The sequence below is a fragment of the Argentina silus genome (genome assembly GCF_951799395.1).
Source record: "Argentina silus genome assembly, chromosome: 13".
NCBI classification, from domain to species: Eukaryota; Metazoa; Chordata; class Actinopteri; order Argentiniformes; family Argentinidae; genus Argentina; species Argentina silus.
Window position 1 is genome coordinate 17,359,060 of NC_139667.1, and position 13,504 is coordinate 17,372,563.

Below are 13,504 nucleotides of genomic sequence, written 5' to 3' on the forward strand. Positions count from 1 at the left end.
GGCTTGGGCATGTATGGCTTCCATGGGAACTGGCTCACTTGTATTCAATGATGATGTAACTGCTGACAGCAGCAGCAGGATGAATTGTGTGAAAAAGTGTTCAGAAATATCTTCTCAGCCGAAGTACAAGCAATCCAATCTTAATGCTTCCAAACTCATTGGACAGCGCTTCATCATACAGCAAGACAATGACCAAAATATACTGCAATAGCAACTCGGGAGTTTTTTAGGGCCAAAAAGTCGTCAAGTCAATATCCAGATTCAAATTCTATTGAACATGCATTTAATTTGCTGAAGAGGAGACTTAAGGCAAACTGTCCTCATAACAAACAACAACTGAAGGCTGCAGTATAGGCCTGGCAGAGCATCACCAGAGAAGATACCCAGCGTCTGGTGGGCTCAAGGGGTCGCAGACTTCATGCAGTTATTGCATACAAAGCATTATCAACCAATCCCAACACTTTTGGCAGCCTAACATGTGTCTATATAAAAGTGTTGTAATATCTTCATAGTGACAGCAACATGTACAGAAAACCCCTTCAATGAAAATTGAGAATCTCTACTTTCACCTCAGTAATAGTGATTTAAAATTCAAGCGTTTGGAGTATAGAGCCAAAAGAGCCTCATAGTAATCATTTGATTTCAAATCCAAACATTTGAAGAATAGAGCCAAAAGAAGAACAAATGCTTCACTGTCCCGTTACTTACGTAGTGCACTGTACATTATCATATTGTTTGTAACATACAATTTTGGAATAAAATGTGCTGTATTTTACATTTCCATCAACAATATAGTGCTGCAATTCATATTCCCTGTCCAACATTCAGTAGACCTTTATTTCAGTAACTCTCACTAGAGCATACAGAAACAGATATTTACTTGAAATACTATTTAATTTATTGGGTCTGGTCAGACTTTTTCTTACATTCTATTTCTGCATGGTACCATGGTTTGGTATCTTGGGTTATGATTTATTTCACAGTCTACTATTACATGGTGATTGAAAGGTTCAATCAACAAGTATTTACCAGGTATTTACCAATTGTGTTAAATTCTTCCAAAATTGTAGCAGAAACTACCTATTGATACCATATAATTTTATGTAATTACCAGGCAAATACCACCTGATACTGGACTGTAAAATAAATACTCCTGCTTGTAACAGTGCTTTGTTTTGGCGTCAGGTGACAGCAGGAGGATAGAGGGAAAAAAGGTCAAAATGACCTCATGATGTTCATCTGCACTTGTTAGGTAGCAAGGTAATTACGACAAAGCAAACGGTTAAACCATGCTAGAGCGACCGCCGGTTCAATGGCCACGGTAAAAATAAATGACCATAATTACATTCCTGCAAACATCTGTGTGCAAGAGAGGGAGTGTGAGAGAGAAAAACAACTCCATTAGGGTAATGTGCAGTGAAATTTCACTCACAGTGCAGAAAGTCGTTACAGTAAGTGCTCTCCATCTGTCTTTTTGAGTCCAGGAAAATTTCAATTTCAGCACATTTATAATTTAAAATATCTAGGGTCTACCATTGTCAAACTCAACCCACAGACCACTTTTTTACACTTTTTTTCAGCTACGCCTCATTACATTTCACAGGATTAAATGGACAGTTAAAAAGATGAGACTACCAATATCGATTCTGACTGGCAAATATGGATCACTCACCTGCATGAGTATCTACTGTCTACTGCGCACCAGTGATGACACTAGTTGAAGTGCTGTCCTATTTATAGCACCTTATAACTGTAGATGCCGTCTGAGAGCATTATGCAACTGTTGCATATAAGTTCTGTAATTCGGCACAATAATTGCCTTAGCTGATAAATTCGTATATTAGTGATATATTCATGAAATGCAGGCCTCTTGTGACTTATTGTATCATCATATCATATCATATCATATTGACTTATTGAAACGCTTCATAATGCTCTGTGACTCCATCTATAAGGTGCTATGAATGTTAATAAGGCTATATAAGGCTAATAACACCATATAAGACTTCATAAGAAGATGTTTAACTTAAGCTTTACCGCACTGCTCTGTTAATTAGTTACAACTCTGACTCTCTTTGCTAGTGACTGCAACTCTGCCCTCTGTCTCCAAAGATGACGAGGTGTCTAAAGTTTTGTTTACATTCTGCAGTTTGACTGCAAGGAAGATTAAGTGGGAAGTGGCAGACTAAGACTGGCTGTCTTTGATCACAACAATATTGTAAATGGGCTAATAACGACGGTGATGGCTGTAAAAACATATGTATGACTACAACTGAGACATAGAAGCGAAATTATTGGGATTCAACAAACCGAAAGACTAAACAATTCTTCTGTGCCATCAGTCATATCCGTCATCAGCTGCGTTGGTGAGAAATGGTGACACGCTGAAGTAATCAATCACACAGCTTAGCTAGCTAACAATATGTTTTGTTGGTTGTGAACTACTGAGTCAGAGAGGTTAAGGCACATAGACACATTTCCCAAATTTGCAGTTGTTACCCTTTAAAAATCATTAGAATACCACATTTTGTATTTTAAAAAGCTACATATTGAATATAACACATTGATGTATTTCAACCTATGGTCAAATGTGGAGCCCATTACAGATTGATGGTCTCTTCACTTTATCACCCACACTCCCTGTGCTGCAAATCTTTGACGTTTTTGCAACTTTTGAACTTGTTTGCCAGGGAAATACTGAGTGCAGTAACAGTTTTTTTATAAACTCGCCAGATACACACACACACACACACACACACACAGAGCAAATTGTTTGCCTCATCCACATCCGCATTGACTGCCCACTTCAGTATTGTTATCAACATCACTGGCCTTTATGCAGACACACATACTGTAGACTACACATGGAAGGAGATATATCACAGGATGCGAATTGAAAACAAGGTCTAAATAGACTGGATAGACTGGACCATTTGCGCTTTTGGGAGCAAGTGTTAATCCCACCTCAGGACGTGATTTGGAGATGTTGGCTATCAAAAAAGGTGTGGTAGTCATGAACATGATTTTTTTCTAAGCATTGAAGCGTTTTGTCATCTTCTAGCTCTATACTCCAAAAGTTTGGATTTTAAATTAAACAATTAATATGAGGTTAAAGTACTTATTTTCAGATTTTATTTGGGGGTATTTGTGTAAATATTAGTCTCACCATTTAGAAATAACAACACATTTTATACATAGTCCCCCTATTTCAGAGCACCAAAAGTAATGGCATAATTTGCTTGATAGGGGTTTCTGGTTAGTCAGTTGTGTTCCATCACATTTGTGATGCATTTGAGTCTGCTATTGATGTCTGTCAACATGAGGACCAAAGTCAAGGAAGCCATTTTTAGGCTGGAAAATCTGAAATATAGCCAAAACTATAGGCTTACCAAAACCAACAGTTCAGAACACCATTAAAAAGAAAAAGAAAAACCCCAAAACAAAACTTGTCCCACAGATTAGCAACAGTCACCAGCCGAACTACAGAGGCTTCACTACAAAGTACAAACCACTAGTTATCCCCCAATAGGATGGTCAGGTTACAGTTTGCTAAAAAGTACCTAAAAAGCCTGCAGCGGTCTGGAAAAAGGTATTGCTGACAGATAAGATGAATATTGATGATAAGATTAATATTATCATGTACCAGTGATTGCAAGAGGAGAGTTTGGAGAAAAAAGCATCTGCCAAGATTTACAGCATGCCACCTCATCTGTGAAATTAACTGTGTCAAGTTTAGATAACTGCATACATCTTTAAGCTTGTCTGATAAATGTGTCAACAAATCCAGGTCAAAATCACCCATAGTTAACATTTCCGATAGAAGGAGAACAATTCAGCAAGTTTATCAAGAGTACAGGTTTCAGCAGGGGGGGATAGACACCTAGCACTGTCAAACTAATGGCATTACTTAGACACACACTTAACACATGGCATTCTAATTGGTTGGACATAGTAATGTAATTCAATACCGACACAGCAAAACAGATTTTTACAAAGACAGCAACACAGCCACCTCTTCTCACCTTATCAGACCTGAAGACATTGTAGCCATCAAGGGTTATATCAGCATCTGATACTGCTTTGGTTAATCATGTCTGTCAAAATAAAAAATACCCGGGTTTAACCTGAAGGAACCACATGCTAATAATAAAGTCCATTTTAGAAACTAGCTCCCTTAAATTCAAGTGCAATAATCTGAGCCTGTGCCATAATTTGAGATCAAATGGTGTCTCTAGAACTGGTTAAACAGGTAACTTACCATTAGCATTTGACTCTATGCGGTCTCCGATTGGTACCAGTCCGATTGGTACCAATACAAGATTGTATATAATCCCCCCAAAAAATAAGGGCAGAAGTATTTCAGCCAGGTGTACAGGTGCAAAGGGCGGCTAAATATTTCCATGCCACAGTTGTACGTTGGTGTTGGCCTCAGAGTTAAAAGCACGCCTTACTGAGCATTGCAACCTGTCAATAAGCACTGTAAAATCCTTCTTCAGGATACTACATATATCCGAATCATATCCGATTCGTTTGGTGTTGTTTGTGCAGACATGAGCAACAACTTTGTGAGCATCAGGTAGCTGTTTCAGAACTGTAGGGAACATATGATCAATGTCCAGAACGAGCATCAGGGAAGCCGATAGTCCTGGCTCCAGTGATCGCCACATCCCTAACCATGGAACATCCAATTATGACCACCTCTGGGGTTCGAGAAGGAGATCTCCAGTACCAGACCTCTCCACAGGGCTCAAGCCTGAGGGTGGCTGAGATACATTGGAGCATGATAGACCATCAGTGATGGTTGAGGCCACCACTGGAGCTGGAACGCCGTTCACCAGGGGGAAGGAGCTGTGTGGCCCCTCCAAGGTTGAAATGTCTGGCTGCAAGGGGGCATATAAAGCTGTTCAACAATTGGACTGGGTTCTTCTCAACTGGTGAGGGCACAGGGAACATTGACTGCTTCCAACATCTATGTCCACATCGGGTGACATGTGACCAATTGGGTGTCGAGGAAGTGGAGCTTCCTAGTGCATGGAAAACACCTACCACACCTGCTCTGGATCAGCCATAGAGGTAGAGTTTATGGTCGTTAGCTGTTTGTTGCTCTCGATCTTCCACCATAAACTAAAGACTTTCTCTTTAGATTACACATGGGCTCCTCCTCCTCAGACCTCTCCACCTCCTAGCACTTCCCCACACACTTGTACTGAACCTGAACCTTTGCACAAAAAAGAAAACAAAGGAAAACAGGGAACTAACAATTGTTTTCTTCCCCTTCTCTAGCACTGTGACTGCTTGTTGCACATATTCTTATAGAAAGTCTGTGATGTATAGTTGATTCACTTACTTTAGACGAATGTACTTATTGTATGTCGCTCTGCATAAGAGCATCTGCTAAATTACTAGCACCAGCTGCTGCCAGCAGGTCAAAATACAAATAGCACATTAGATAAACAAAAATGCATTATTATTATTATTATTATTATTATTATTATTATTATTATTTAAATCTCTGAACCCAGTGAGACTATATTATTTTTAAATTTCTACCATTGGAAGCACCTTGATGGTTAAATAAATGTTTGTCATTTTACCATTGACATTGTGAGGGTATTTATTTCATGAATATGTTTTGGGGATCAATAATTATGCTCCCTATTTCATCTTTGCATGTGTGCTTAACCACACATTTTAAAACAAGAAAGTAAAGGGGCAAAACATCAATAGTGCACAAAGTAGGTTATGCAATTTGTAAATTTAGAAGACATTGAGTGTAGTCTGGTAGGCATTTTTTTTCTTTTTTCTTTTTAATAAAATATAGCAACATTGTAAGTTTCACAAAATATCTACAAATTACAAAATAACATTTCTATTAAAATCATGCCAATACATGATGGTGACACCATCAGACATTTGAAAATATCATGTGGTGGTTTATACTCACTGCAACTAAGTTTAATGTTAAACATAAGTGTGCTCTAAGCTACAGGTGCAACAATCAGGTTTTTATATCACAGTTTACGCAGCTGTGAGTTAAATTCTGTACACGTGTATCAGTTGGGTTTAGATGGCCAAACTATGCTAAGCTAGCTCACACAGCAATAGCCCCTGTATGTCATACATGTTTTGTATTATGCATGTGAGTTTTTGCAGATATGCTGTATGTCACTTGAGGATTTGATGTGTGCAAGTGTTAGTATAGTATCATATGCAGTCTGTGAGTCAAACCCAGTCATGTTCTAGCAGCATCCCAGAAATGTATTAGCATTCAGCAAGGGGGATTATGACCCATTTGATGGATGGACGTCATTTAGGGGTCTGACAACTGATTAATGCCGTAATTATCTCCAGTGAGTCGTTGCCACGTCCCCCTTGAGTTGGTGGAGTGAGCTGTGTGTGGCCTGACGAGTATCGTCCATGTTCTGAGTTTACCCAGAGCTATTTATTCACCAGGGTCACGTTGATTATCTCAATCTCAAAGCGAGCAGAAGCATTTTAACAGAAAAGGGTAATAATGAATGATTAGGACAGTGCAACTGAGTGTTTTGGAATGAACAAGACCCTGGTTTGAATGGCCTCATGTACAGTAATGAAGAACAATGTCAGACTGCGCTTGGATCAATTGTATTTAAATGCAGTCACTAGTCAATAGTATTTTGTTGTATTGTTGTGAATGTTGCCATTTCTGATTTTGATTGAGTTGAAATGGAATTGACCCTCTCTGTGCTCTGGGATGAGATTGAGTAAATCAAATAGACACACCTGTTAACTTGTTGCTAATCCTCCTGCAAAGTCTCCCATTGACATCAATGCATATATGAATGTCAAAGTTATGCACACAGATCTCAAGTTAGGAGTCGGCCCTACTGGTTGGAAGTAAATGTGAGAAAAAGTGTAGTACAATAATTGAAGAAGAAGAATATTCTTTCTTTTTTTAGCTTTTCCCTTAGCTTCAAAGGAATTCACATTCTAACAGCAATTATTGGTAGCATCTTTCTTCAAAGTGTAGAACTCAACCAAAGGCAAACCCTAAATTATTTCCTCGCCCTCTAGTGGAAGCCTGTTTACCTGGCTCTATCCATCTCAGCCCCCCAAGACACACACACACACACAGACCCTCCCATACATAATACACATCTTACAGGAACAGGATTGTGGTACAAATGTTTTGGGAGGTTTGAAAAGTGGAAGATGTTAATGAAAATTCCTTGTCTGGACTGTGTTGTTCATTAAAAGGCTTTGAGTACATCCACCCAGGTTAGCAATCATTTTCAAAGCCACTTAAAAGCCATATTTTTTCTCAGCTTTTAAGCATTTATTCTCAGGATGTTCTACAGTGCCCTGTGTAAGTAATGGGACAGTGAAGCCTTTTTCAACTTTTGGCTCTATACTGCAAAAGTTTGGATTGAAACTTCAAATCAAACAACTACTATGTGGTTAAAGTAAAGATTGTCAGCTTTTATTTACATTTTTTACAGGTTGGTTTCACCATTCAGAAATGCCAACACTTTTTATACATAGGCCCCCAATTTCAGAGCACCAAAAGTAATGGGACTATTATGGGAGATTCATATAATGTCCAAATTAAGCACTCATATTTAGTATTTGGTTGACAATCCTTTGTATGGAATAACTGTCTGAAGTCTAGTGACCCCACCAGACGCTGGGTATCTTCTGTGGTGATGTTCTGCCAGCCCTGTACTGCAGCCATCTTCAGTTGTTGTTTGTTTTGAGTTTTTGCCTCAAATCTTATCATCAGGAGATATAATGCATGTTCAATTGGATTTATATCAGAAGATTGACTTGGCCAGTCACTTTTCCACTTTTTAGCCCTGAAATACTACCTAGTTGCTATGGCAGTATGTTTTGGGTCATTGTCTTAATATATGATGAAGCGCTATCCAATGAATTTGCAGGCATTTGCTTGTTCTCGAGAGTACACTTCAGAATACATTCTGATGCTGCCATCAACAGTTACATCATCAATTAGGACAAGTTAGACAGTTCTAGTGGCAGCTATACATGCCCAAACCATAACACCCCCTTCACCATGTTTCACAGATGAGGTGATATGTTGTAAATCTTGGTTTGATTCTTTTTTCTCCAAACTTTCCTCTTGCAATCACTCTGGTACTGATAATGATAATATGTGTCTTGTCTGTCCACAATACCTTTTTCCAGACCTCTGCAGGCTTTTTCGGTACTTTTTAGCAAACTGTAACCTGATCATCCTTTTTGAGGATAACTAATGGTTTGCATCTTGCAGTGAAGCCTCTGTAGTTCGGCAGGTGATGTATTCTGCGGATTGGTAGTCTCTGACACGCCTTCCTCCTGGGGAGTGTTCCTGATCAGTAGGACAGTTGTTTTGGACTTTTTCTTAATTATGGTGATATACTTAATTCTTCGGTCATCCACTGTAGTGAAGTCTTCGTTGGCCTACCAGCCTGTTTGCAATTACTGAGGTCACCAGTGCTTTTTTTCTTTTTAATGATGTTCCAAACTTTTGATTTTGGAATAGAGGCATTATATATAAAAAAGTGTTTTCTCAATGGTGAAACGATATGTACACAAATACACTCACAAGAAAGAGTGGGTTTATTTGGTGTGGGCTATGGCTACAACCTATTCATGCTTTATTAAACCAATTAATTAGAGAAACTTTTTACATCCATTCTTGGGTATTCTCTTTTATTTTATGCATAGAGTTCGCTAGCTAGCTAGAAGATACCCTTGTCTGAAAATGTAGTGAGTGAATATTGCAAATTATCTGCGGATCGCCCAAGGCTGCTTTGCTCGGAGTTTGTACAGTAATCAAGACCAGAAAAATTATCTTCCCGATAACATTACCAGTGCAAACTTTTGAATGCAAGCTAACAGTTAACTGGCTGGACCTAACTACGTCAACGGCATTGGGGAACGTATTATACCATTGCCATTTTATGGATTATTTACACGATTGTTGCAGAGGAGCATCAAAATTTGGACATAATAGTGGTGAGCCATTTTGAATGCTAAGGGGAGTGGCTTTCCTCCAGGAGCCCTGCCGATACGGCAAATGATCTGTTACACACTACCATGGATATCAAGCTAGATTTCTGGTTTATCTGGCATAAATTAACGTTAGGGCATACACCATTTTCTCAGCAAAGGCAGGAGATATTGAGCATCAAGGTTTTCACATCCCAGGTGGCAAAACTGTTATGTATTATACACTCACTGGCCACTTTATGAGGTACACCTTGCTAGTACCGGGTTGGACTCCCTTTTGCCTTCAGAGCTGCCTTAATTCTTTGTGGCATAGATTCAACAAGGTGCTGGAAACATTCCTCAGTGATTTTGGTCCATATTGACATGATAGCATCACGCAGTTGCTGCAGATTTGTCGGCTGCACATCCATGATGTGAATCTCCCGTTCTACCACATCCCAAAGGTGCTCTATTGGATTGAGATCTGTTGACTGTGGAGGCCATTGGAGTACAGTGTACTCATTGTCAAGTTCAAGAAAACAGTTTGAGATGATTTGAGCTTTGTGACATGGCGCATTATCCTGCTGGAAGTAGCCATCAGAAGTGGTCATAAAGGGATGGGCATGGTCAGCAACAATACTCAGGTAGGCTGTGGCGTTTAAACAATGCTCAATTGGTACTAAGGGGCCCAAAGTGGACCAAGAAAATATCCCCCACACCATTACACCACCACCACCAGCCTGAACCGCTGAATCCATCCAAGGCAGGATGGATCCATGCTTTCATGTTGTTTACGCCAAATTCTGACCCTACCATCTGAATGTCGCAGCAGAAATCGAGACTCATCAGACCAGGCAACGTTTTTCCAATCTTCTATTGTCCAATTTTGGTGAGCCCGTGCAAATTGTAGCCTCAGTTCTTAGCTGACAGGAGTGGCACCCGGTGTGGTCTTCTGCTGCTGTAGCCCATCTGCTTCAAGGTTCGACGTGTTGTGCGTTCAGAGATGGTCTTCTGCATACCTTGGTTGTAACGAGTGGTTATTTGAGTTACTGTTACATAATTAATATTAAGGGGATGTGTAGACATGGTGAGCAGACATACAAAATGGCATACAAATCGGTAGTCAAACGGCTCCGAATTTAGCCAAGGTGATATGGTATTTTCAAAGGTAGCCATAACGAAGCCATAACTAGGGGATCGCCCAATAGGGGGAAATAATAGCACTCACCAGTAAAAAGAAAAAGTAAAAAAGAGAAAGAATCCACATTAAAGAGCTGGAAAAATAGCTATCTAAGAAATACAGAGTCCCTATTGAAACAAGTCTGTGATCTGAAGTTCAAGTAAATTAAATCTATAATAAGAAGGTTGAATATGCGATGTTTAGGATGAGGACAAACTTTTGTACAAGTGGTGAAAAAGCAGGTACATTCTAGGCTAGACAATTGAAACAGAAAGATGCCAGTTTTGTGATACCAGCTATCAAAAATGGAAGTGGGGAGGTACTCTCTGGTACAAAAGATATCAACAATGTGTTTTGTGACTTTTATTGCTCCTATATTCAAGTCTGAAATCAGGACAGCTATCACCTCAATGACGTCTGGAAAATCAGCAGGATTAGACGGCTTCCTGGTTGAGTATTATAAGAGGAATATTGGCGTATTGGCCCCTATATTAACAAGGCACTAATCTCATTAATTCTCAAGAAGGATAGAGACCCCACTGATCCAGGGAGCTTTCATCCTATCAGTTTGATCAGAGTTGATTGTAAGGAGCTCTCCAAAGTACTAGCCATGAGATTACCTGAAATCATTCACACAGATCAGGTGCAATTTGTGAAAAGTAGAACCTACACAGATGGTTGCTTCACCTCATGTGGTTGAATCAAAAAGAGGATAGTCAAATGGCAGCCCTCTTCCTAGATGCTGACAAGGCATTCAACGAGAGTGGAGTGGGGCTTTTTGACATTATGGAAAAGTTTGATAAGTGGAGGCTGCTTAATAATCTTGATAAGTGGAGGCTGCTTAATTTCACTTTATGGGGCAAAATAAATACTGTTAAAATGGTGATAGCTCTACAGTTCAATTATGTATCCATGATGTTACCATTTCTCCCTTACTATTTAAGCAGTATAATAAAATGATTAAGGACTTTCTCTGGGATGGGAAGAAACCTAGAATAAATGAAGGAAGTTGCTCCAAGGGACAGAGGAGGATTAGCATTACCCGTGTAGAACTGTACAACATATCATTCGAAATAGCTAAATTGGCCAGACTCTGTGATGATTCCCATTTGGGATGGACTCAGATTGAGAGGCCTATCATAGCCCCATTTATGTCTATTGATGCTCTAACACAATAATTGACTCAGAGGCAGCCAATTAAAAAGACTAGCCCAGTCCTACAACATTCCCAAGAGGTGTGGATTAAGATTCATAACATTCTTGGAATTTCCCAGAATAAACAAAAATACTTTTCCATATGGTGCAACCCCTGCGTTCTCATACTGTAGGCAAACTTTTATTTGTCTAGGAGGTATGGCTTAGACAAGGCTTGCATGCACTAGAGGACTTGTATGAGGAAGGAGTGTTTATGTCCTATCAGGATAGAAAGTGAAGTTCAATTTGCCAGTTAAGGGAGACTTCTGGAAATACTTACAACTAAGAAGCTGCAATGGTCCTCTTATGATTGCTAACTTTCAGAGAGATAAACATTTATTAGAACAATATTTAAACTTACCAGGAATGTTACGCTCGGCATCAGTGTTTTATAAAAGGGTTTCATATGCACAATATGGAAACTGTGAGAACTTAAGGTTGATTTCGCGGAGGGATCTAAACCAGAGATGCAAGGGTGAGATTTACACATTATAGGACTGTTAATACTGTAGGTACTATTGGACCCCAGTTAGCTTTGACTAGCAGTATGCTCAGGTGCACTCTCCCCACCGCACCTCACAGACACCGGACATCACAGGACCGGCAGGGGCAGATGCAAGTCGCATCGCGGAAGACGGACCCCTCTCTCATATTTAGTAGCATCAAGCCCGACCCAATTTATCTAGTTTTTCACTGTTGTTGAAGTATTGACGGTCGACTGAGTCAGCTCAGTGGGAGACAGGAGTTATGTTTACATGATTTTCTAACCCGAACCCAAACTCAAACTACCTCAGCTAATTGAGCGACTACCATACTGAGAAGAAGAGGGGAGGAGGCTTGATTACCTTGATGTCGTTACGGGCACACTGTGTAGGCAATAAGTGTTTTACACATTACACAAATAGCTGTTTATAAGTTGAAATAGTCTACATATTGGGTCCTACTAATCACCCCAAACAACCCCAAACAACCTCAAACAACCACAAACAGGTACCCAAAAGTACCGCAAAGAACAATTTTTTACTTTTTTGTATTTTCTTTTCATTTGTTTTTATTAGTTTTTTAATATTCCAATATTCTAATTTATGTCTGAAAGGTGCTGTCTTGTTGGCTGTCTTGTTGTGTGTTTTAGTTGTTATTAATGTTATGCGATTATATAATGTCATATTGAAAAATTTAAATTGACAAAAAAAAGAAAATGATGCATTAACCATATAGATGGTTAGCTCAATGTTGACATGGAAGATACACACAGTAGAAGTAGAAACATATTTTTTTGAAAATAATTTTTCATATTTTTCTTCTTCTTCTTTTTTAAGTCAAGCAGGGCATCTGTTAAACAATTAATCAAGTTTGTATGGCCTTAATGTTTAATCACTATTCTCAGTATGTAAGTTTTGTAATTACTTGTTCTTACACTGTACTTTCACTCTAAGTAAGTAAGTAGTGGCCTTGTGGTTATAGTGTCTGCCCTGAGATTGGGAGGTTGGGGTTCGACCTCTGACCAAGTCATAGTTGGGGCCTGAGTTATTGGAGGACATTGCCTCTCTAACTAGAATCCTGTCAAGGGGGTGTACTTATACATCAAACTACCTCACACTACAGAAACAGGAGATAGGTACCTTCCCTATGGGCCATTCTGGCTAGGCTTACTTACTTACTCTGTACTTACTGTAGGGTTAAAGGTACAATCCTTAATTAGTTTTTCAGCCAAATGGCTAGCCCGCCACTTGTTTAAATATAAATTTGAGGCTGGGACTGGAGAAATGTTACCACTCTCAAATTATTAGACCAAACTCTGGATGCAAGAACTAACAGCCTATAATGATGACATTATAGTTGTTTTTCATTTGTTTTATTACAACATATTTCAAAGCTATAAACATTGTTTGTGTACAATGATATTGTTTACAAACAATGAAGTAAAACAACTTTATATTCTGAGTTATGATTAGGTAAGCCAGTTGCACTAAGCTTCGAGAATTGGGGCTACATTTTAACGTCTTAGCACTGGCAGTGGTGCTTAGGGGGTGTGTCTGAAATATTAGTGATATTTTCAAGGCCAGATTTTTCAGCTAACATGATAGCACTTGACCTGCTTATTGTCATGAACACACCTTTATTTACTGCTACTCCACCCACGTTCACCTCTTACCGTCGACA

General features: G+C 39.2%; 1 protein-coding gene across 1 annotated transcript in view; it reads left to right on the forward strand.

Annotated features, from left to right (window-relative positions):
• The window catches only part of sobpa (sine oculis binding protein homolog a), a 54,712-nt gene that overhangs the window by 37,092 nt on the left and 4,116 nt on the right, over positions 1-13,504 (forward strand). The window lies entirely within an intron of this gene.